We start from the raw sequence: 20,998 nt of genomic DNA, 5'->3' as shown, positions 1-20,998 counted from the left end.
TCTGGTAAACAGGAAGAGTAAGTAGTGAATTTCTCTGGTAGAAAGAGAGAGGCTGCAACTAGGTGTCCAGGAAACTTGAATGTTTCTTTTGCCTCGTAACTTATGTCATCACATACTTCTTTTGCCTCCCGCAGTAGATTACACATCGCTGCGCCATCTTCATTCAGTTCTCCCTCTTTTATGGTACTCGTGTAAACCTGTTGAATTTTCACTCACTCCTTCCCTAATGTTCGCAATTTCACGCTCAAAAGCTGTCAGCTGATTTTGTGCGTAAGTTGGGTCAATATCCCTTTTTTGTAGCTAGTTGTACAAAATATCCACATGGATCAAGATTTTATGAAAAAATGAAACCCAAAAAATGAACTTTCCATCCTTCAAAATTGTTACCAAGCCACATGCTTGCAGGATCGTGTTCTCATTACACAGTTATTGACGCTCCTTGAGTGAAAATTCCAACGAGTAGGCACTGAACGTGGCAGTCGTTTTCGTACTATTTCGTCGAGAACTGCTGTTCTTTGAGGAGATGCTGAAAAGAAGCTGCAAAGTCCCTGAAGTTTAGTGAAGAATATTCGCACATTTTTATTATTGGAAGCGGCTTTAAGCATAATGAGATTCAACTGGTTGGCATAACAATGAATGTATGAAGCATTGGAAAACTTTTCCTTGACAAGAGCCTGCACCCCAATGTGACGAACCACTCATGACTGCTGCACTATCATTTGTTTGCGCTATTAGCTTATGTGGGCAATTCCCCAAATGATTACCCTTAGGGGGCTCAGCATTTAGTTGCTGGGTACGGGCTTGGCGACCCCGGGGTCCCTGAGCTGGGGACTGGGAAGCGCCACTAGTCCTCAATACCGTAAGCTCTGAGCGTGCTTCAACGACCACCGTAAGGCGCGACTGTGGAACGTTGGACGGTACAGAGCCCGGGGATCTTGGCTTAACTGCCTGGGTCGCGAGGATGGTATAAATCACTATAAAAAAAAACCTCAATCTCAAGGTGTGCTGCGCGCCGAGGAGACGCATGGCTGTTGATGTAGAACAGCTGCTAGCGGCCGACCTCTGGGGAACCTGCCGCCCCCTGGTTGTATTAGGCTTACCCAGGGAAGCAGGGCTCTGTCTGGGTGGACATTCCTTTCCCTAGCTGCTCGTGGGACCACCATGAAAAGAAATACGAATAGTGTGCAAGCACAAGTCTCTAAGAAAGGAAAGTTCAATGCTTTACAGTATGACCCCCAATCGTTCCCTTCCCTGCCCACACCAGGGGAGGAACGGCAGTCTAAATTACCTGGTGAGACGTATTCTCCTCGATTTCTGGTTTGCAGCTGAACAGGTGGGGACTCATTTCTGACCACAAAGCCTCAGTTTTTTTGTGGAAAATTTAGAGGACAAGTTTGGAGAAGTTGAGGGCATGTCTAAAATGAGGTCTGGAGCAGTCCTCATACAGACAGCATCCCCAGCACAGTCATGGGCATTGCTTGCTTGTGACAAGCTCGGTGCTGTTGCAGTCTCCATTACGCCTCATAAGATCCCCAATATGGTTCAGGGACTTATTTTTCATTGTGACCTGTTGTTGAAGTCTGACAACAAGCTCCGTGCAAATCTGGAACACCGCGGTATCCACTTTGTACGACGTGTCTTCAGGGGACCTAAAGATAGTAGGGTCGCCACCAGCGCCTCCATCTTGGCTTTTGAGGGTGACACCCTGCCTGAGAAGAGCAAGGTGATGATATGTCAATGTGGTGTTAAGCCTTACGTCCCTCCTCCCATGCGCTGGTTTAAGTGCTGGAGGTTCGGGCATATGTCATCGAGACGTGACGCCAACCCTACCTGTTGGGATTGTGGACGTGCCTCCCACGCGAACGTCCCATGTTTGCCGCCCCCTGTTTGTGTCAACTGCGGACAGAAACATTCACCTTGCTCATCAGACTGCGCGGTTTATCAAAAAGAACGGAAGATTATGGAGTATGAGACCTTGGACAGGCTCACTTTCACAGAGGCTAAACGCAAGTACGACCGACTTCACCTTGTGAGCCTTTCATCGACGTATGCTGCAGCAGCTTTGATGTCTCCATCCCTGGCATTGAGCCCCCAAGCTCAGCCACTTTTTGTGGACCCTCCAACCCGGCCGTCTATTCCTGCCCCTCTGGTAGATAGGGGAACACCCTCTTCCGTTGCTCCCCTGTTTTCAATATTGGGAGTAACAACCCCTCCTTCTATGGGGACATCAATACCCACCTCTGAGCTGGAGAAGTTCCCGCCTCCTCCGGCTCCCGTCGCGCGGAAGTGATCGCTTGGTGCCCTCCATTCCACAGTTACTGCCTCTCCAGATGTCAGCCAGTGGCTGAAAAAGCCACCACCTGAGGGTCGTAGGGCTTCCAGGTCTTCCTCGGTCCATGAGACTGGGTCGGAAAAGCCCACGCAGCCTGATAAACCAAAGGACAAATGGGACCCTACCAAAAAGAAGAAAAAGCAAAAGGAGAAGGACATAGAGACATAAAAGGAGTTCACCACTGCACCTGAAAATGATGTGGAGCATCTAGCGTCCACTCAGGAGCTAGATGTTGCTCGACCCAAAGCTCCTATGGAAGTTGATTAGGCTACTTCGCAATTGGTGGCGGCGAGTGCTTCTAAGGCATGACCTATCCCCACTCCCCCAGGTTCTTTCATGTCTTCACAGTCAGATACCATTATCCTTCAATGGAATTGCCGTAGTTTTTTCCACCACCTTGCTGAGTTGAAACAGCTTTTGTGCTACTTCCCTGCCACTTGTCTGGCCCTACAGGAAACCTGGTTTCCTATTCAGCAGACCCCCTCCCTCTGTGGCTACCGGAGTTACTATAAGAACCGCGTAGAATACGACTGGGTGTCTGGTGGTGTCTGTGTTTATGTTCCTGCCACTGTTCCTAGTGCCCCAGTGCCACGTCACGTGGCTCTCGAGGCTGTGGCTGTTAGAATCCGGGCAGGAATGGAGCTTACCATCTGTTCCCTCTACCTTCCCCCAGATGAGATTGTCCCTCTTGGCCGACCTAGCTGCCTTGTTTGCCCAGCTCCCCTCGCCATTCCTCCTTTTGGGGGACTTTAATGCCCACCACTCTTTATGGGTTGGGGCCCAGATCTTGGGCCAGGGTAGTAATGTTGAGGCTCTCTTGGCACAGCAGGACATTTGCCTCCTTAACACTGGTGCTCCCACATATGTTAGCTTGTCTCATGGCACATACTCGGCCATTGACCTCTCACTTAGTAGCCCAGGTCTTCTTCCATAGCTCAGTTGGAGGGTCCACGACGACCTCTGTGGTAGTGACCACTTTACTGTCCTGGTTTCTCTTCCTCTATCCCAACCCCCTGACCAGCTGCCACGATGGTCTCTTTGTGGAGCTGATTGGGCAGCCTACACGTCAGCTATTATGGCCATTGCCCCACTTCCTGGTGACATTGATTTGGCAGTGGACGAGGTCACTATGGCCATTGTTTCTGTTGCCGAGGCAACTGTCCCCTGCTCTTCAAGCACCCTAAGGTGTAAGTCAGTCCCTTGCAGAAGCTATCTGGGACTGCTGGCGAGCCCTACAACGACATCGGCGTCATCCTTCCCTAGAGAATTTGGTTGCCTTTAAATGGCTGTGGGCCCGGGCTCCGGTTAATCCAGAGGAGAAAACAGGACTGCTGGGAACGATATGTTGCCACCATAGGTTCTCGCACCTCCCCATATCAGGTGTGGTCGCGGGTTCGGCGCATTTTTGGCTTTCGCCGTCATGCGTCTGTCCCTTGCCTTTCTCTTCGGGGTACACTGTGTACTGATCCAATCGCCATCGCCGAACATCTGGCAGAGTACTTCGCTTGTAATACTGCGACAGCAGGATACAGCGCAGAATTCCGCGCCATTAAAGTGCAGGCTGAGCATACACAGTTGTCGTTTCGCACGCACCGTTGGGAACGATACAATGCCCCATTTAGTGAATGGGAGTTCCAAAGTGCCCTTACAGCTTGCCCTGATACATCTCCAGGTCCAGACCGAATTCACAACCAGTTACTTCGCCATCTGTCGGTGCACTGTCAGGGAGAACTACTCGCCCTGTTTAATCGCATCTGGATGGAGGGCGTTTTCCCAACTCGGCAGGATAGCGTTACCATCCCAGTGCTGAAACCTGGTGCAGATCTGCTGGTGGTTGATAGCTATCACCCTATCAGCCTCACCAACGTTATGTGCAAACTCCTGGAACAGATGGTGAGTCGGCGGCTCATGTGGATACTCGAAGCTCGGGGCCTCCTAGCCCAGCAACAGGGGTGTTCCCGTCAGGGCCGCTCAGCGATCGAAAATTTAGTCTCGCTAGAGTCGGCTATTCGTACAGCTTTTACCCGGCGAGAACATCTAGTTGCTGTTTTCTTTGATCTTCGGAAGGCGTATGATACCACCTGGCGCCATCATATCCTTGCTACACTGCACGAATGGGGCTTACGGGGTCCACTTCCGATTTTTCTACGGAATTTTCTCTCCAATCACTCCTTTCGGATTAGAGTTGGCACTTATTTTAGCTCTGCTCATATTCAGGAGAACGGTGTCGTGCAGGGCTCAGTTCTCAGTGTTCCCCTCTTTTTGGTGGCAATTAATGGTCTTGCGGCTGTGGTGGGCTCATCAGTCTGTTCCTCTCTATATGTCGATGACTTTTGTCTTTATTACAGTTCCCCAAGCATCAGTGTCGCTGAACGGCGGCTGCAGGGAGCTATCCGTAAGGCACATTTTTGGGCATCCAACCATGGTTTCCAGTTCTCAGCCTCTAAGACCCGAGTGATGCATTTCTGTCTTTGTCAAACGGTCCACCTCCATCCAGTGCTCTACCTTGCCAATGAACTCCATATTGAGGAGACGCATCGCTTTCTTGGCATGCTGTTTGATGCTCAGCTCACTTTCACACCTCATCTTCGCAGACTTAAACAACGGTACTGGCGGCACCTCAACATCCTTCGCTGCCTCAGCCACACTGTTTGGGAGGCTGCACGAACAACCCTCCTACAGCTCTATAAGGCCTTAGTCCAGTCCCATCTCGACTACGGGAGCGTGGTGTACGACTCAGCAGCACCTTCAACATTGCAGATCCTCGCCCCGATTCTCCATTGTGGCGTCAGCCTAGCGACAGGTGCCTTCCGCACTAGTCCGGTGACTAACCTCTTGTAGAAGCTGGAATCCCTCCCCCACGATACCGCCGACAACAGTTGCTTGCGTCATACATCGCCCGCGTCCATGCCTCGCCCGACCACCCAAACCGCAGGCTTCTTTTTCCATCTTCTACACTCCCCTCCCGACGACGGTCGCCTAGGTCGGGTCTCCCGATCGCGGTCCGCATTCGTTCCCTTCTCTCGTCACTCGAGTCCTTTCCCCTTCCTCCATCCGTCCGGCCCTCTTCCTCTACCCCTCCTTGGTCGCTCCCTCGCTTGCGGCTTTGCTTGGATTTGTCCTGTGACTCCAAGTCCTCCGTTCCACCTGCCAGTCTTCGTCAACAGTTCCTGGCTCTTCTTGCCTCGTTTCGCGATGCAGATGTAGTCTACACCGATGGTTCTGTGGTCGATGGACGCACTGGGTTTGCTTTCCTCCACGGCGACTACATTGAGCAGCATTCCCTGCCTTGTGGGAGCAGTGTTTTCACTGCGGAGCTGGTTGATCTTTTCGTGCACTCGCTCACCTTTCCTCCTGCCCTGGGGAGTCATTTGTCATATGCAGTGACTCCCTGAGTGGATAGCAAGCACTCGACCAGTGTTTTTCTCGGGATCCTTTGGTGTGCTGTATTCAAGATGCTGTTTTTGCTCTCGCCGAGTGTGGTCGTTCAGCGACGTTTTGTGTGGACCCCGGGGCATCAAATAGAGCGAGACATAGATTATAGTGGTTTCAAGGGAAGCAATGGATGGTTGCATGACTTCAAACAATGCTGTAGAATTAAACCACGTAAGATAGCGAAATGTCAAACAATTTCCAGGGTATATATGATAGTGATCTAGCACGTTATGCACATGAAATTGCGCGCGACATAGATTATAGTAGTATCAAGGATAGCAATGGATGATTGCATGACTTAAAACAGTGCTATAAAATTGGAAGAGGTAAGATAATGAAATGTCAAACAACGCGCCAACTTGACGATGCGCAGCAAACCGCAGAATCGGCCCGAAAATTTTTAGATGAGGTAAACAAACTTATCGTTCAGTAAAGAATTTGTGTTCAGCTCTGAACAATCGAAATTTGAAGCGGAAATGTATATGGAAGGAACCCTGGAAACAGAGGTACCAAAGGAGTTGTATCAAGATTAGCTAACATCAGTGCCTTAACGTATTCGTATGCAATTATTCCGAGTGTTAATCTGGATGGTAAATTGGCTGGAAAGTGATTTAGTGTGCTGCGAGAAGTTGGGAAGGCCCTGCCTCCTACGATTCCTTCTCGTGTACGCGATCTTGCAAGGACAGTAGGGAATATTTACGTCACAGCAAGCAACAGTGGGAAAATAGGCGTAACAGAACTAAAACTATCGTATGAGCATTGCTTTTGGCCAATAGCTGGTCAAAATAACTTGCTTTTGCTTGATTCCTGGTCTGCGTATAAAAATTATACTCCTTTAGAGCAAACATTCCCTCCTGAAAAGTATGTGACGTTGCACTTTACACCACCTGGAACCACTGGACAAATTTACAACCTATGGGTGTTTGTGTTTTCCGTGCCTATGAAACATATTATCATACTATCTGCAATTACGCCTTAGAGGATAGCCAGTTTTACGATAACCTCCAGACTCTTTCGCATTCGGTTGCATGCCATAACATTCCATCAATTCTCATCACCACGTTACAGTAAAATGTTTCTATATACATTCTTCAAGACTGGATTACCTAGCTGAACGTGTTGTATGATTTGTAACTTCCAGGGAGTTCACCTTTGAGCTTGATGGTGTGAACCTTTGTGGTCACTGTGCCGTGCCATTTTTCATTCGGTGTTCGTGGTGCAAGTTAATGGTTTGTTTTGAATATGTCCTGAATGTCGACGATATCCACCTTGTGACGTGTAATGCATACATCGCACAGAAAGTTGATCTCTGCACCTCCCAAACACTCATTTTCTGACGCCCTCCTGATGCACTCTTTGAATCTTTTTTTTTTTTTTTTTTTCAGTCTTCTGACTGGTTTGATGCGACCCGCCACGAATTCCTCTCCTGCACTAACCTCTTCATCTCAGAGTAGCACTTGAAATCTACGTCCTCAATTACTTGCTGAATGTATTCCAAGTTCCGTCTTCCTCTATAGTTTTTGCCCTCTGCAGCTCCCTCTAGTACCATGGAGGTCATTCCCTGATGTTTTAATAGATGTCCTATCAACCTGTCCTTCTCCTTGTCAGTGTTGTCCACATATTCCTCTCCTCTCCGATTCTGCACAGAACCTCCTCATTCCTTACCTTATCAATTCACCTAATTTTCAACATTCGTCTATACCACCACATCTCAAATGGTTCGATTCTCTTCTGTTCCGGTTTTCCCACAGTCCACGTTTCACTACCATACAATACTGTACTCCAGACGTACAGTCGTGGACAAAACGAGCGAGACCCCTCCCCTTTGCGTTATGCTGATCCGCACAGCTTTAAAGTCTGCTACACAGTATAGCAGACAAGGCGACGAAGTGCTACCAATATACTATGCACAGGCGTGAAATTGACAAACTATCCGTACTTTGTCAGACTGTTTTCAATCATGTGTAAGACTATACGAGGGTTGGAACCAAAATAGTGGCAACTATTTATTCACAACCGATACAAAAGAGTTACATGTTTGCACCAGTTACTGTCCTTCAAAATAGTCACCAGCGTTGCGTAGAACCCCGTTGCAATCGATATGGAAGGTGTAGTATACCGTTAGCAGAGCCTGGTCTGTTGATGGTGCGAATGGAGCGGTCTACTGTCTGTCGAATCTCTGGAATAGTTCTGAAGCGAAAGCCACGAAGTGGTTCCTTCATCTTCGCAATCAAATCAAAGTCACAAGGACTTTGGATGGTACAGTACTTCCCAGACCCATCGACCGAACAGAGCAGCCACAGCTTTTGCTGTATGCGCCAGCGCATTGTCGTGAAAAATGATGTGTGGGTTGTGCAGAAAGTGTCGCCGCTTCTTTCGCAAAGCCGGTCTCACGTGATGCTCCAAAAACGAACAGTAATACTGTGCATTGACGGTCTGGCTTGGAGGATCGTAATGCGCTAGGACAACACCATCACAGTCGTACACGACAATCACCTTAACTTTAGACCGCTCCATTCGCACCATCAGCAAAACAGGCTCTGCTAACGGTATACGCCTTCCACATCGATGGTTACGGGTTCTACTCAACACTGGTGACTACTTTGAAGGACAGTAACAGGTGCAAACATGTAACTCTTTTGTATCGGTTGTGAATAAGTAGTTGCCACTATTTAAGTTCCAATCCTCGTTTTAATGCTGGTCGGTGTGTTAAACACAACACGTAAATGTAAGATCTAAATGAAAGAAGAAACGCTAATTAGTATGAAATAAAATGAAAATGTATTTCAGCTTATCAAGATTACACAACTGTTCTAGTAAGACAAAGTACGAATTAGCAAAATATTATGCGCATTCGGCCACAAAACGGTTTGTGTCAACGGTCAGACCAGTCATAGTGGATTACCGTTGGTGATCTACCATGAAAGTGTGCAAATTTAGCAATGCGTGAAGATTCATAACGAAATTCAGTCACAAATTATTCAGTGCCACACGTAAGTCAATTCAATTATTGACAGAAGCGGAAAAAGGAAGGCAGTAACAAGTATGAAATTCTACGAGAGTTTCATATTGACACCCACAGGGCGCCAGTACAGAATAAAGGTAACAATAAAACGTATTGGGGGCGCGAGAATTTCTTAAAATTGCTTTACTCATAGTCTATCTGCCTCCATCGAGATTAGAACCGAATACAAACCAAACCTCCCTTGCAGTAGCAAACACCTTCCACTACTCTAGCAGACAACGCAGGCAAACAGCCCTCTTTTGTTACTCCAGACATGAATAAGCCGGCAATTTCGCAATGAAAGTGGCAAAATGATCTGCAGTTTCTGTTGCATAGAGCTTTCTGGACTCTAAAACATATATTTTCTACCTTTATGTCACCGCTTATGTGACAATCATTCGGGATGTTTATCGAAATAACAAAATACTGTTATTAGCGAGTAAATTTAGTAGGATAATTCTGCACCACCTCATGAAATAAACGGCTTTTTTTAGGCTTTATTTTGTGACGTCTAAACATGAGACATGTCCACATGTGGATAAACATCAGAGGTGTAAAAAATTTTGAGAGGTGCCGAAGTTCTCTCTAACAGGAACATGTTTTAGTCAAGAAGATGATTTTTAGTTCATTTCATTTTAACTATTCACAGTATTCTTTGAGATTCTAATCTATGATTTCAATTTATTATTATGCATCTTCTCTTAAGTGAAAGTGAACGGTAGTAAGTTTCAGGATACAAAGAACAACTGGAAGTTTTTAATGTGTGGAATAGCTTATTTAACAATTAATATTTTCAACAAATCTGTAGTTATAGGACATATTAAGAAGCAAATCAAAAATGGCATTGTGGAAAGATCAGGTTGGTTTGTAAAGAGTGACGACAGTCAAATAGCAAATACGAAAGTATGGCTAACAACTATTGTTGATGGTGAGGAGCCATAATCGATATGCTACTATTCTGTAATTGTACTCCTGAAGTTTATCGTCGATCCTAGGACTGAAACCGTTACTCTGTTTTACGAAAGAATTTAACCTTAAAAACTTACGTGGCAGCGCAGAATATTAATATACAGTATATAGATCAGGAACCTAATCCCATTGGCTTTAATTTTATTCTCACTGATGACATTGAGACGGTAAATAACAAGAGGAATTACAAAACTCTCAGAATCAATATAGAGAATTCAAGTGTCCAGTGGATTCAAAAGTTTGCTATAATAGCGAATAATTGCTTTCACTGACTCCTTCATGCCTACGTTTTCTCAGTCAGACAATGTTTGAAACTAGGACAAGCATGGTAAAACAATTTTCCACAAATTGTCAAATTAGAAGTCGAAGAGCAAGTTACATAAAATATGATGACAACAAAAGTTTTTCAAGTAGACTGATCACTGTAGGCATACAACGCTTTTATTGTGCGTTACATGCGCAGTATGTAAACTGGCAACGCCACCAACAAACAACTGTAAGAATACAGAGCATCCTGATGGATACGATGACTAATTCGCAACGTAAATGTCCATGTAAGCAGCAATTTCTGTTGGAACGTGCTTCCTGGACCAAATAACATAGATTTCCTACGTCTTCAGTGCGAATCATGTAGTAAATGTAATTTAAAGGACATAAAAATATTGAGTGTATTTACTAACATAATTGTGAACCACTCGATGGTCACATAGTTGTCAAATGTATTCTACGGTGTTCCCATTGTCCTTTAGACTAGTAGCAGGAAGAAAACGTTTGCTCATCTGATGTGCTGGCGAAGTTCGCGCTTCGAAGACGCCGCAGCATCGTCTGCCACCACTTCGAGGGAAACTACATACCTCAAGTATAAGCCAATGTGTTGTATTCGCATATCTGTGACTATGACTTGGCGCTCAAGTGTGGTTATGGATAGTACGTATGCTCAGACTGCGAATCTAACATCATAAATAAATACTAGGGGAAATGAATTACGCTTCCTTCCTCTTCCGCAACATCAAATATATTTTAGTTATTCTATCTTAAATGAACTGCGCAGAAAATCATTCATCAGAAGTGATTAACTTTTTAGCAACATCAGATGATATTAACTGCTTGCCGACGCGGATTAGGCGTGCGTTCAACGGCGCCATATTGCGGACTGCGCGGCTGCTTGCGCCGTCAGTTCGAATCCTTCCCTGGGCATGGATGTGTGTGATGTCCTTAGGTTAGATAGGTTTAAGTAGTTCAAGGTCTAGGGGACTGATGACCTAAGCAGTTTGGTCGCATAGTTCTTAGAGCCAGTTTTTGACCTTTCGCGTAAATTTTCTTTACGGGCGTATCTTTAGATTGCTTTGACATAGAAGCTCACTTTTTTACACCACCAAGCGACCGTATACCGCAGGAAGTGCGATACGTTTCCGCTTATTATGTCTACCCGTACTCGAGGTAAACGGGTTTTAAGGGCTGGGTAGACAGATAGATGGTGAAGAAAGTGAGGCTAGTAGGGTTCAATTTTTACCGATTTAGGTGACGAAATCCTAACAACGAAAATAGCTTCGACAGTTACTGCAGATGAGGGCCGCATAAATAATTCTCCCTACTCTTTATTCGAAATGTTATAGTTGCAGTCGATACAAGAGCATATTATTCATAGCTACACTTTCGATCCAAATCACGTTTACAGGAATGCAAATAAAATCCATCTTCTTACACACGTGGTAATTCAGATCATAGTATTAATGCCACCGCGTTTTAGGAGTGCGAGCATTCACATTGCTAGCTAGCTTAAGAAACACTTCGGCTAATGAACGTCTTCTGGTTGTGGCGAGTCTAATCGAAAATTCAAAACATTGTAGAATACGTTTGGCAGCTATGTAGCCGTTTATTTCCTGGAGTGGTGCAGAATTATCCTACTAAATTTACTCGCTAATAACAGTATTTTGTTATTTCGATAAACATCCCTATTGATTGTCACATAAGGAGTGACATAAAGGTAGAAAATTCATGTTTTAGAGTCCAGAAAGCTCCATGCAACAGAAACTGCAGATCATTTTGCCATTTTCATTGCGAAATTGCTGGCTTATTCATGTCTGGGGTAATAATAGAGGGCTGTTTGCCTGGGTTGTCAGCTAGCGTAGTGAAAGATGTTTGCTACTGCAAGGGAGGTCTGGTTTGTTTTCGGTTCTAATCTCGATGGTGGCAGATAGACTATCAGTAAAGCCCTGTGGATGTCAATATGAAACTCTTGTAGAATTTCATACTTGTTACTGCCTTCCTTTTACCACTTCTGTCAATAACTGAATTGATTTACGTGTGGCACTGAACGATTTTTAACTGAATTTCGTTATGAATCTTCACGCATTGCTAAATTTGCAAACTTTCATGGTAGGTTAGCAACGGCAATCCACTATGACTGGTCTGAAAGTTGACACAAATCGTTTCTAGGCCGAATGCGCATAATATTTTGCTATTTCGTAACGATCTGGGGTACTTTGTCTTACTAGAACAGTTGTGTTATCTCGATAACCTGAAATTAATTTTTATTAGTACAATTCATACTAATTAGCGTTTCTTCTATCATTCAGATCTTAGATTTACGTGTTGTGTTTAACACACTACTAAACATTAATATAGTCTTACACATGACTGAAAATAGTCTGACGAAGTTCGGATAGTTTGTCAATTTCATGCCTGTGCATAGTATGTTGGTAGCACTTCGTCGCCTTGCCTGTTATGCTGTGTAGCAGACTTTTAAGCTGTGCGGGTCAGCATAACGAAAAGGCGAGGGGTCTCGCTCGTTTTGTCCACGACTGTACATGCACAGGAATTTCTTCCTCAGATTAAAGCCTATGTTAGATATTAGTAGATTTCTCTTGGTTAGGAATGCCCTGTTTTGCTAGTGCTATTCTGCTTTTGACGTCCTCCTTGCTCCGTCCCTCATTGGTTATTTTGCTGCGTAGGTAGTAGATTTCCTTAACTTCATCTACTTCGTGACCATCAGTCGTGATGTTAGGTTTCTCGCTGTTCTCATTTCTGCTACTTATCATTACTTTCGTCTTTCTTCGACTTACTCTCAATCCATATACTGTACTCATTAGACTGTACATTCTATTCAGCAGATCATGTAATTCTTCTTCACTTTCACTCAGCGAATCTTATCATTGACATCCTTTCACCTTGAACTTTAATTCCACTCCTGAGCCTTTCTTTTATTTCCGTCATAAGTTCTTTGATGCACAGATTGAAAAGTAGGGGCGAAAGGCCACATCCCTGTATTCTACCCTTCTTAATCCGAGCACTTCGTTGTTGGTCGTCCACTCTTATTATTCCCTCTTGGCCCTTGTACATATTGTATGTTACCCGTCTCTCCCTATGAAAATGTGAGTGAAATCTTATGGGACTTAACTGCTAAGGTCATCAGTCCCTAAGCTTACATACTACTTAACCTAAATTATCTTAAGGACAAACACACACACACACACACTCACACACACACACACACACACACACACACACGCCCGAGGGAGGACTCGAACCTCCGCCGGGACGAGCCCCACAGTCCGACTGCAGCGCCAAAGACCGCTCGGCTAATCCCGCGCGGCTCTCTCCCTATAGTTTACCCATATTTTTCTCAGGATTTCGAGCATATTGCACCATTTTACACTGTCGAATGCTTTTTTCAGGTCGACAAATCCTGTGAATGTGTCTTGATTTTTGTTTATTCTTGCTTACATTACCAACTGCAACGTCAGAATTCCCTCTCTGAGGCCTTTTCCTTTCCTAAAGCCAAATAGATCGTCATCCAACACATCCTCAATTTTGTTTTCCATGCTTGTGTATATTATTCTTCTCAGCAACTTGGTTGCATGAGGTGTTAAGCTGATCATGCGATAGTTCTCGCACTTGTCAGCTCTTGCAGTCTTCGGAATTGTGTGGATGATATTTTTCGGAGAGTCAGATAGTCTGTTGCCAGATTCATACATTCTACACACCAATGTGAATAGTCGTTTTGTTGCCACTTCCTCCAATGATTTTAGAAATTCTGATGAATGTTATCTCTCCCTTCTGCCTTCTCTTAAATTCTAATACTGGATCCTCTATATCTTTTAAATCCACTTCTGATTCTTCTTCTGTAACATCAGACAAATCTTTCCCCTCATACAGGCCTTCAATGTACTCTTTCCACGTATCCGCTCTTTCTTCTCTGCATCTAATAGTGGACTCCCAGTTGCGCTCTTAATGTTACCTCCCTTGCTTTTAATTTCACCGAAAGTCGTTTGGACTTTCGTATATGCTAAGTCAGTCCTCCCGACAAGCATTTCTTTTCCAATTTCTTCACATTTTTCACGCAGCCATTTCGTGTTAGCTTCCCTGCACTCCGAATTTATTTCATTCGTCAGCGACTTTTATTTCTGTATTCCTGAATTTCCCTGAATATTTTTATACTTCCGTCTTTCACCGATCAACTGAAGTATTTCTTCTGTTACCACTGGTTTCTTCGCACTTACATTCTTTGTACCTATGTTTTTCTTTCCAAATTCTTTGACTGCCCTTTTTAGAGATGTCCATTCCTCTTCAACTGTACTCCCCACTCAGCTATTCCTCATTGCTGTATCTATAGCCGTAGAGAACTACAAGCGTATCTCGTCATTCCTTAATACTTCGTATCCCACTTTTTTGCGTATTGATTCTTCCTGCCTAATCTCTTGAACTTCAGCCCACTCTTCATCACTACTGTATTGTGAACTGACTATATCTGCTCTTGGGTATGCCTTACAATCCAGTATCTGATTTCGGTATCTCTGCCTGATCATGATGTAACCTAACTGAAATCTTCCCGTATCACCCGGCCTTTCCCAAGTATACCTCCTCCTCTTGTGATTCTTAAACAGAGTATTTGCTATTGCCCGCTGAAATTTATTACAGAGCTCAATTTTTCTCCTCTCTCATTCACTGTCCCAAGCCCATATTCTCCTGAACTTTTTCTTCTATTCCTTCCCCTACAACTGCACTCCAGTCCCTCATAATTATTAGATTTTCATCTCCGTTTATGTACTGTATGACCCTTTCAATATCCTCATGTACTTTCTCTATCTCTTCATCGTCAGCATGTATACCTGAACTATCGTTGTCGGTGTTGGTTTGCTGTCGATCCTGTTCAGAACAACCCTATCACTGAACTGTTCACAGTAACACACTCTCTGCCCTACCTTCCTATTCATAACGAATCTTACTGCCTTTATACCATTTTGTGCAGTTGTTGATGTTTACCCTAAATTCATTCGACCAGAAACCCTTGTCTTCTTTCCATTTCACTTCATTGACCTCTACTATATCTAGATAGAGCCGTTGCATTTCCCTTTTCAGATTTTCTAATTTCCCTACCACGTTTAAGCTTCTGACATTCCACGCCCCGACTCTTAGAACGTTATCCTTTCGTCGATTATTCAGTCTTTCTCTCATGGTCGCCTCCCCCTTGGCAGTCCCCTCCCAGAGATCCGAATGGGGGACTATTCCGGAATCTTTTGCCAACGGAGAGATCATTATGACACTTTTTCAATTACAGGCCACGTGTCCTGTTAATACACGTTATGTGTCTGTAATGCAGTGGTTTTCCGTTGCCTTCTGCGTCCTCAGGCCGTTGATCATTGCTCATTCTCCTGCCTCTGCGGGCAGTTTCCCACCCCTAGGGCAAGAGTGTGCCCTGAATCTCTGTCTGCTCATCTGCCCTCTTTGATAAGGCCGTTGGCAGAATGAGGGCGACTTCTCATGCAGGAAGTCTTCGGCCGCCAATGCTGCTTATTAATGAAAATTTAAGCGGTGGCGAATTTTGAACCAGGGACCAATGACTCTACTCCCCCTTTTTTTGCAGTTTGTTCGTTATTGTTCGTTGTATTTGGGCGTAACGGACGTCACATGACGTCCGTTGAAGTTCGTTGTTGATCCCTTAACTCAGTTGTCGTTTTTTTTTTTTGTTTATATATATATTGCAGAGACCACCAGCTCTCTCACTGAACGTGCTGAGCTACCGTGCCCGCAAGCCCTAGACCATCCGTCGGTGGCAGCTTAGTTTTTTTTCCTGTCGTAATTGTTAATAGAACACTTTCACTAAATATTGAACATGCGACCTCGCACTCAAGGGGTTCCTTTTTAGTTCCGAAATTTTAATTCGATCACACGAAACCGCAATATCGACGACTGTTTCGCTACTTGAAGTCAATTCTTCCTTTAAAACTAAAGTAACATCTCGCAGCACAAGCGCTAATAGTATTGTGAAACGTTGCCCACTGACTCAAAAGCAAAGTTTCAAAATAATTAATCATTACATGCCTACCGTTATTAATGAGTTTAAATAAACCTTACTCCCGAAAATCCTAACAAAAGAACGAGTAACCCCTTCGGAAGTACTTCAACACGATTTATCTCTGCTTACCTGTTCAGTGCTTCACGTTTATTCTGAACGGTAGTGCTCAGGATTCTAGTCTATCTGGTTACATTCACATAGAAGCCTAGTTTTTTTTTTTTGACAAAAATAAAAAAAAGAAACCACGATAAGCCGAAAGGAACTGAACAATATTACTCAAGTACAAATGATTTATCCTTATGCACGTTAGTTTAAATTTTTGCGTATATGAAATAGGATAAGGCCAGTGTGTTGCTCGGCGTAGATATCTATCTCAGGCAATGGCGTTCACATTTGGTAGCCTCATGCCCGCTTCTTGATAGCGGAGGCCTGTAGTCGATAAGATAGTAGATTTTACTGGGGAGCTGGCAGCCTCGCTGGAGTGTTTCGATAAGGCAACCGAAGATCGAGCAGACATGCAACGTGGACGGACAGCACCTGTGGGCATTTCAATAGCTACCACGCCTCCGGTAAGTACTGCTCATCCCATGAAAGTTTGTCACTGTGTACGCCTTTGGCAACTGGACGGATCATAATTTCTGCACTCAATCTAGGATTGCTACAGGCAATATATGTAGTGTAGATCGTTTGGTACCACTTCTGCAATCTCGTAAGCAGTATCTGAAGGGCCACACACACGAGCCACCGTTCCAAGCGATCAGTTGCATGGGAAACCGATCGCTTCGTAGACGGCACATTTGTGGGCAAATCGAAGCGATCGGCCGCTAATTGCTTGAAGTCCCAGGCAATCTGGTGGATCACATGCAATTCGTGTACGCAATATGGCTGCCTGGCTGGTTAGCAGCAGTGTGTGGCAATATGGCTGCGATCCGTTTCTCTGGTTATCAAGCGTGGTTGTGCAGTTTTGTTTCGTTTCGCTCTGCCCACCTTGAGTAAGAAATTTACGTTAGAATTTATAGTTATCCAGCGACCGCGAACTTCTCTGAGATGTGTAATGGAATCCGGAGTTGCCATTTATATTAAAAAGTAGTACAAAAAACCTTCTGATTTTGCTGTGATTGCGGGACTGCTACGGTCGCGGGTTCGAGTCCTGCCTCGGACATGGGTGTGTGGTGTCCTTAGGTTAGTTAGGTTTAAGTAGTTCTAAGTTCTAGGGGACTTATGACCTAAGATGTTGAGACCCATAGTGCTCAGAGCCATTTGAACCATTTTTTTTTTTTTTTTTTGCTGTGATTAGCATTTTGAAGATTGTGCTATATAAGTAGAACTGATGGGAAATGTATTGTAAAAGTCGTGATACAGTGAGCACCCTCCTTGAATTTTGAGTTTTAATGAAATAATTATACGCATTATTAAGTTTTATCATTTAAACAGAATTACACCATACCTTCTGTAGTATTAAGAGGACTTTTAATTTAAATGTTCAGGATAAATCCATTACACAGTTATATTTAGGTCTTTCGTCATTTCATATAATCTAACTCTCCTTCATACAATTTATAACAAAAGTTACGGTAATCAGTAGCGTTGCTATTGACAACATCTCTATATTTGGCGCATGGAGTAAATTGTGCAAATACTTGCACTTTAAACCATAAGATTAATGAATAAAAAGGAATTGAGAACTAATAAATGTAAAACGAATAGTATTGGCACACTAGACTTGAGTGAATAAAACGACAAAGTGTCCCTCTTAAGACCCACATTTAGCCACACCCTCAGTGGCACCTGCCAACCTTTATTGAGAGTTTTAAAAATATGCCTGTATAGGGACAAGTGGAGTAGTCCTAGGCGCCTGCGGCCAGGCAGCCCCTCCCACCCCTGCCTGCAGGCCTTTCTGACATACTTTCAACTTCATCTGTACAGTTGTGACATATGCAGCTGCTGATTCTGGTAGACTAATAGTTATCATTGTCTTCTTATTATGGGATATACAGAACATATACGAGGGTGGTTTGAAAAGTTCTAGGAACGGAATAGAAAAAAATTACTTACATCACTGAAACGTTTTTTTTAAATTTTTCGATGTAATCTCCTTGTAGATTAATGCACTTTGTCCAGCGATGTTCCAATGCCTTGACCCCGTCCCGAAAATGAGCTTCCTCCAGGCTCGCAAAATAGTTGTCAACTCCGGTTATCAATTCTTCGTTTGAAATGAATCTTCACCCACCAAGAAAAATTTTCAATTTTGGGAAGAGATGGAAGTCTGCCGGAGCCATATCAGGTGAATAAGGCGGGTGTGGCAACAATTCATATCTTAGTTCGTGTATTTTTGCACATGTGTGCTGACGCCCATTGGCTTGATGGAAGATGACTTTCTTCCTTGCTAAACCTGCCTTTTTTCCCGTATCCTATGTTGCAATTTGTCAAGGAGGTTAGCATAGTATTCTCCAGTAATTGTTTGCCCAGTGGGAAGATAATCTACAAGCAGAATCCCCTTCGCAACCCAGAACACTGATGCCATGACCTTTCCCCTCAAGGAATTGTATTTGTTTTCTTTGGGGGCGGAGAATCAGCATGTTTCCACTGTTTTCGCTGTTGTTTTGTCTCTGGGGTATAGTAGTGCACCCAGGTTTCATCTGACGTCACAAACCGGCGCAAAAAAACTTGTTCCTTTCTTCTAAAACGAGCCAAACATTGTTCCCATATGTCTATTCTCATGCGTTTTTGATCCAGCGTCAAGAGTCGCGTCATCCATCTTGCAGATAATTTTCTTCATTTGTAATTCTGCACTTAAAATGCGATATACCCTTTCAGATGACATCTGGCAAACGTGAGCAATTTCACACACTTCGGCGATCCTACATGACCGTTTTGGGCACGTATACAATGATTTCTCGAGTAGTGACACATCTTGGCCGACCATTGCGCGGATCATCATCTAAGCTCTACCAACTAAATTTAAATTCACTTGTCCACTTGGCAACAGTTGAATATGAAGGAGCAGAGTATTCCGGGAAATCGGCATGAATGTCCTTTGCTTTCATACTTTTCTTTAGGAAGTACTAATCCACTGCTCGAATCTCGATTTTTTTTCCATCTTCGCAAATCACTATGCGGGAACAACACAACCACGTCACCACCACAGCTCTCTTCCAAGAGCACTGACGTGGCACGTTTTTACAGGCAACCTTCCTTGCAGGCAACAGTCCAATGAATATCACGTGAACAACTCGTTACGCTAGCGCTGACCTCTCGTGGTGATTCCGAGAACTTTTCAAACCACCCTCGTAATTCATTTCATATATTAATATACTTTAAATTTGATCTCTTCTGTTTAAAAGTCTAACCAGATGTGTGTGGTCTTCCTAAGTTATTCACATACTCAGTCGGACTCATTCCCAACTCAGGCCTAGTCTTGTGTGAAACTGTCGAATTCTGTCTCCGATTCACATGGCTGTGACATATTGTCCTTAATTTATATTCACGGTGCACAAGAGATGTGACGTTGGAACACTGTATAGCTATTTAACATTTTCCAGTAGCTACAAGATATGATTGTTGAAGTGTTGGAAATCTTGTATCTACTGTATTGCGAATGCTTCTTACCGGTTTGAAAAGAAAGTTATAGATCGAATATAAGTTGTATTTATCTATGCAAATTCACTGACATTTCAGTTGTTTCAGTCGGTGGTTTTATCGCTCCTGCTAGGAAACCAATGGAAGAAGCGACAAGACAGTATTAGGATCGGGTGCACATCAGTTGACTGCATAGAAAGCCAATAAATAAATAAATTAATTAATAAAAAATAACCTTTTTTTAACTTTAAATTCATGTCAGCAGTGAAATTCTTACAAGTTGACTACCAGGGAAGAAACAAACTAGGTTTCGACATAACGATTCGGACTGTTAACTTTTTAGTTAAGTGCCCGAGATTTTCATTTGGTTATACCGTGAAACAGCTTGGTTTTATTTCCAGAAAGGAAGATCACATGTAACGGATTTGGTACACCTAGCTGAGGCAATAAATATTTTAAGCTCAATTGTCTGTACTTCTTCATTTTTATCCTTTTCGACCAATAGTCTATTAACAGATAAACTAATCAATTGAAGGACAGTGACAGCTCAGAATTCTCTGTTAACACCTACAAAACAGTAACACTTTGAGTGTTATCGTCACATAACTAAAAAGACACAATATCGAAATGGGCAGTTTTTTTTTTCCAACGTACAGTGGTGAGTGGTTACCTTGGAATTATATAGAAATATAGCCTGAATGAAACGTGGGAAGCAATAGAACAAACAGTGGCGAAGTTAAAGTACAGACAACGCGATGGAAGAAAGAGCCAAGAAATATTCTACAAGCAACAACAATAAAAACAGGCGACAGGCTATGTGCAAAATGAAACACAACATGCAGACAATAACGACGAGAAAGTAGAATCATGCGCTAGTCAAATAACGCCCAAAAAGTATGTTAAAAAAGCTGTCCTGTATCTTGATGAGAAGTGCCTTGACGCATCTAACATAGGGTAGTAATTCGTGGGTTATTAATTCGTGTGACCAATAGTTGGCCAGCAATATTCACTTCAGGTAACAGTTAGCTTCAAAGACTGTACCGCAAGATTATAAAGGTGGAACACTGATTCCCATTGGAGAATTACAAGGTCTGATAGATTGTGGTACTCGTGGATCGTACACGTTGAGTTTTACAGATAAGCTGATAATAAAGAGTGAGTCAATAAGTGTCGCAATAAGAAATGGAGATAACTTTGAGCACGCACTGTACACGTGACACCGCGTGGTCGTTTGGACTTACAAATACACTGACGAAAAAACTGCGCAACACCAAAAATTAATTAGTGTAGAGTAATGAAATTTCGGGAATACATTTATCTAGGCAACGTATTTAAATAATTACCATAGCAAAATGTTCAAATGTGTGTTAAATCTTATGGG

At 43.6% G+C, this 20,998-nt stretch overlaps 1 protein-coding gene across 1 annotated transcript in view; it reads left to right on the top strand.

Annotated features, from left to right (window-relative positions):
* Positions 1 to 16,536: 16,536 nt before the first annotated feature.
* Positions 16,537 to 20,998, top strand: part of LOC126263199 (UDP-glycosyltransferase UGT5-like) — a 62,759-nt gene continuing 58,297 nt past the window's right edge. Inside the window, exon 1 of the mRNA XM_049960260.1 lies at positions 16,537 to 16,607. The gene's annotated coding sequence lies outside the window, so the exon portion shown is untranslated. The remainder of the gene's footprint in view (positions 16,608 to 20,998) is intronic.

The sequence above is a fragment of the Schistocerca nitens genome, chromosome 6, assembly GCF_023898315.1.
Source record: "Schistocerca nitens isolate TAMUIC-IGC-003100 chromosome 6, iqSchNite1.1, whole genome shotgun sequence".
NCBI classification, from domain to species: Eukaryota; Metazoa; Arthropoda; class Insecta; order Orthoptera; family Acrididae; genus Schistocerca; species Schistocerca nitens.
The sequence above is the reverse complement of the archived record's forward strand: the minus strand, read 5'-3'. Positions and strand labels throughout refer to the sequence as shown.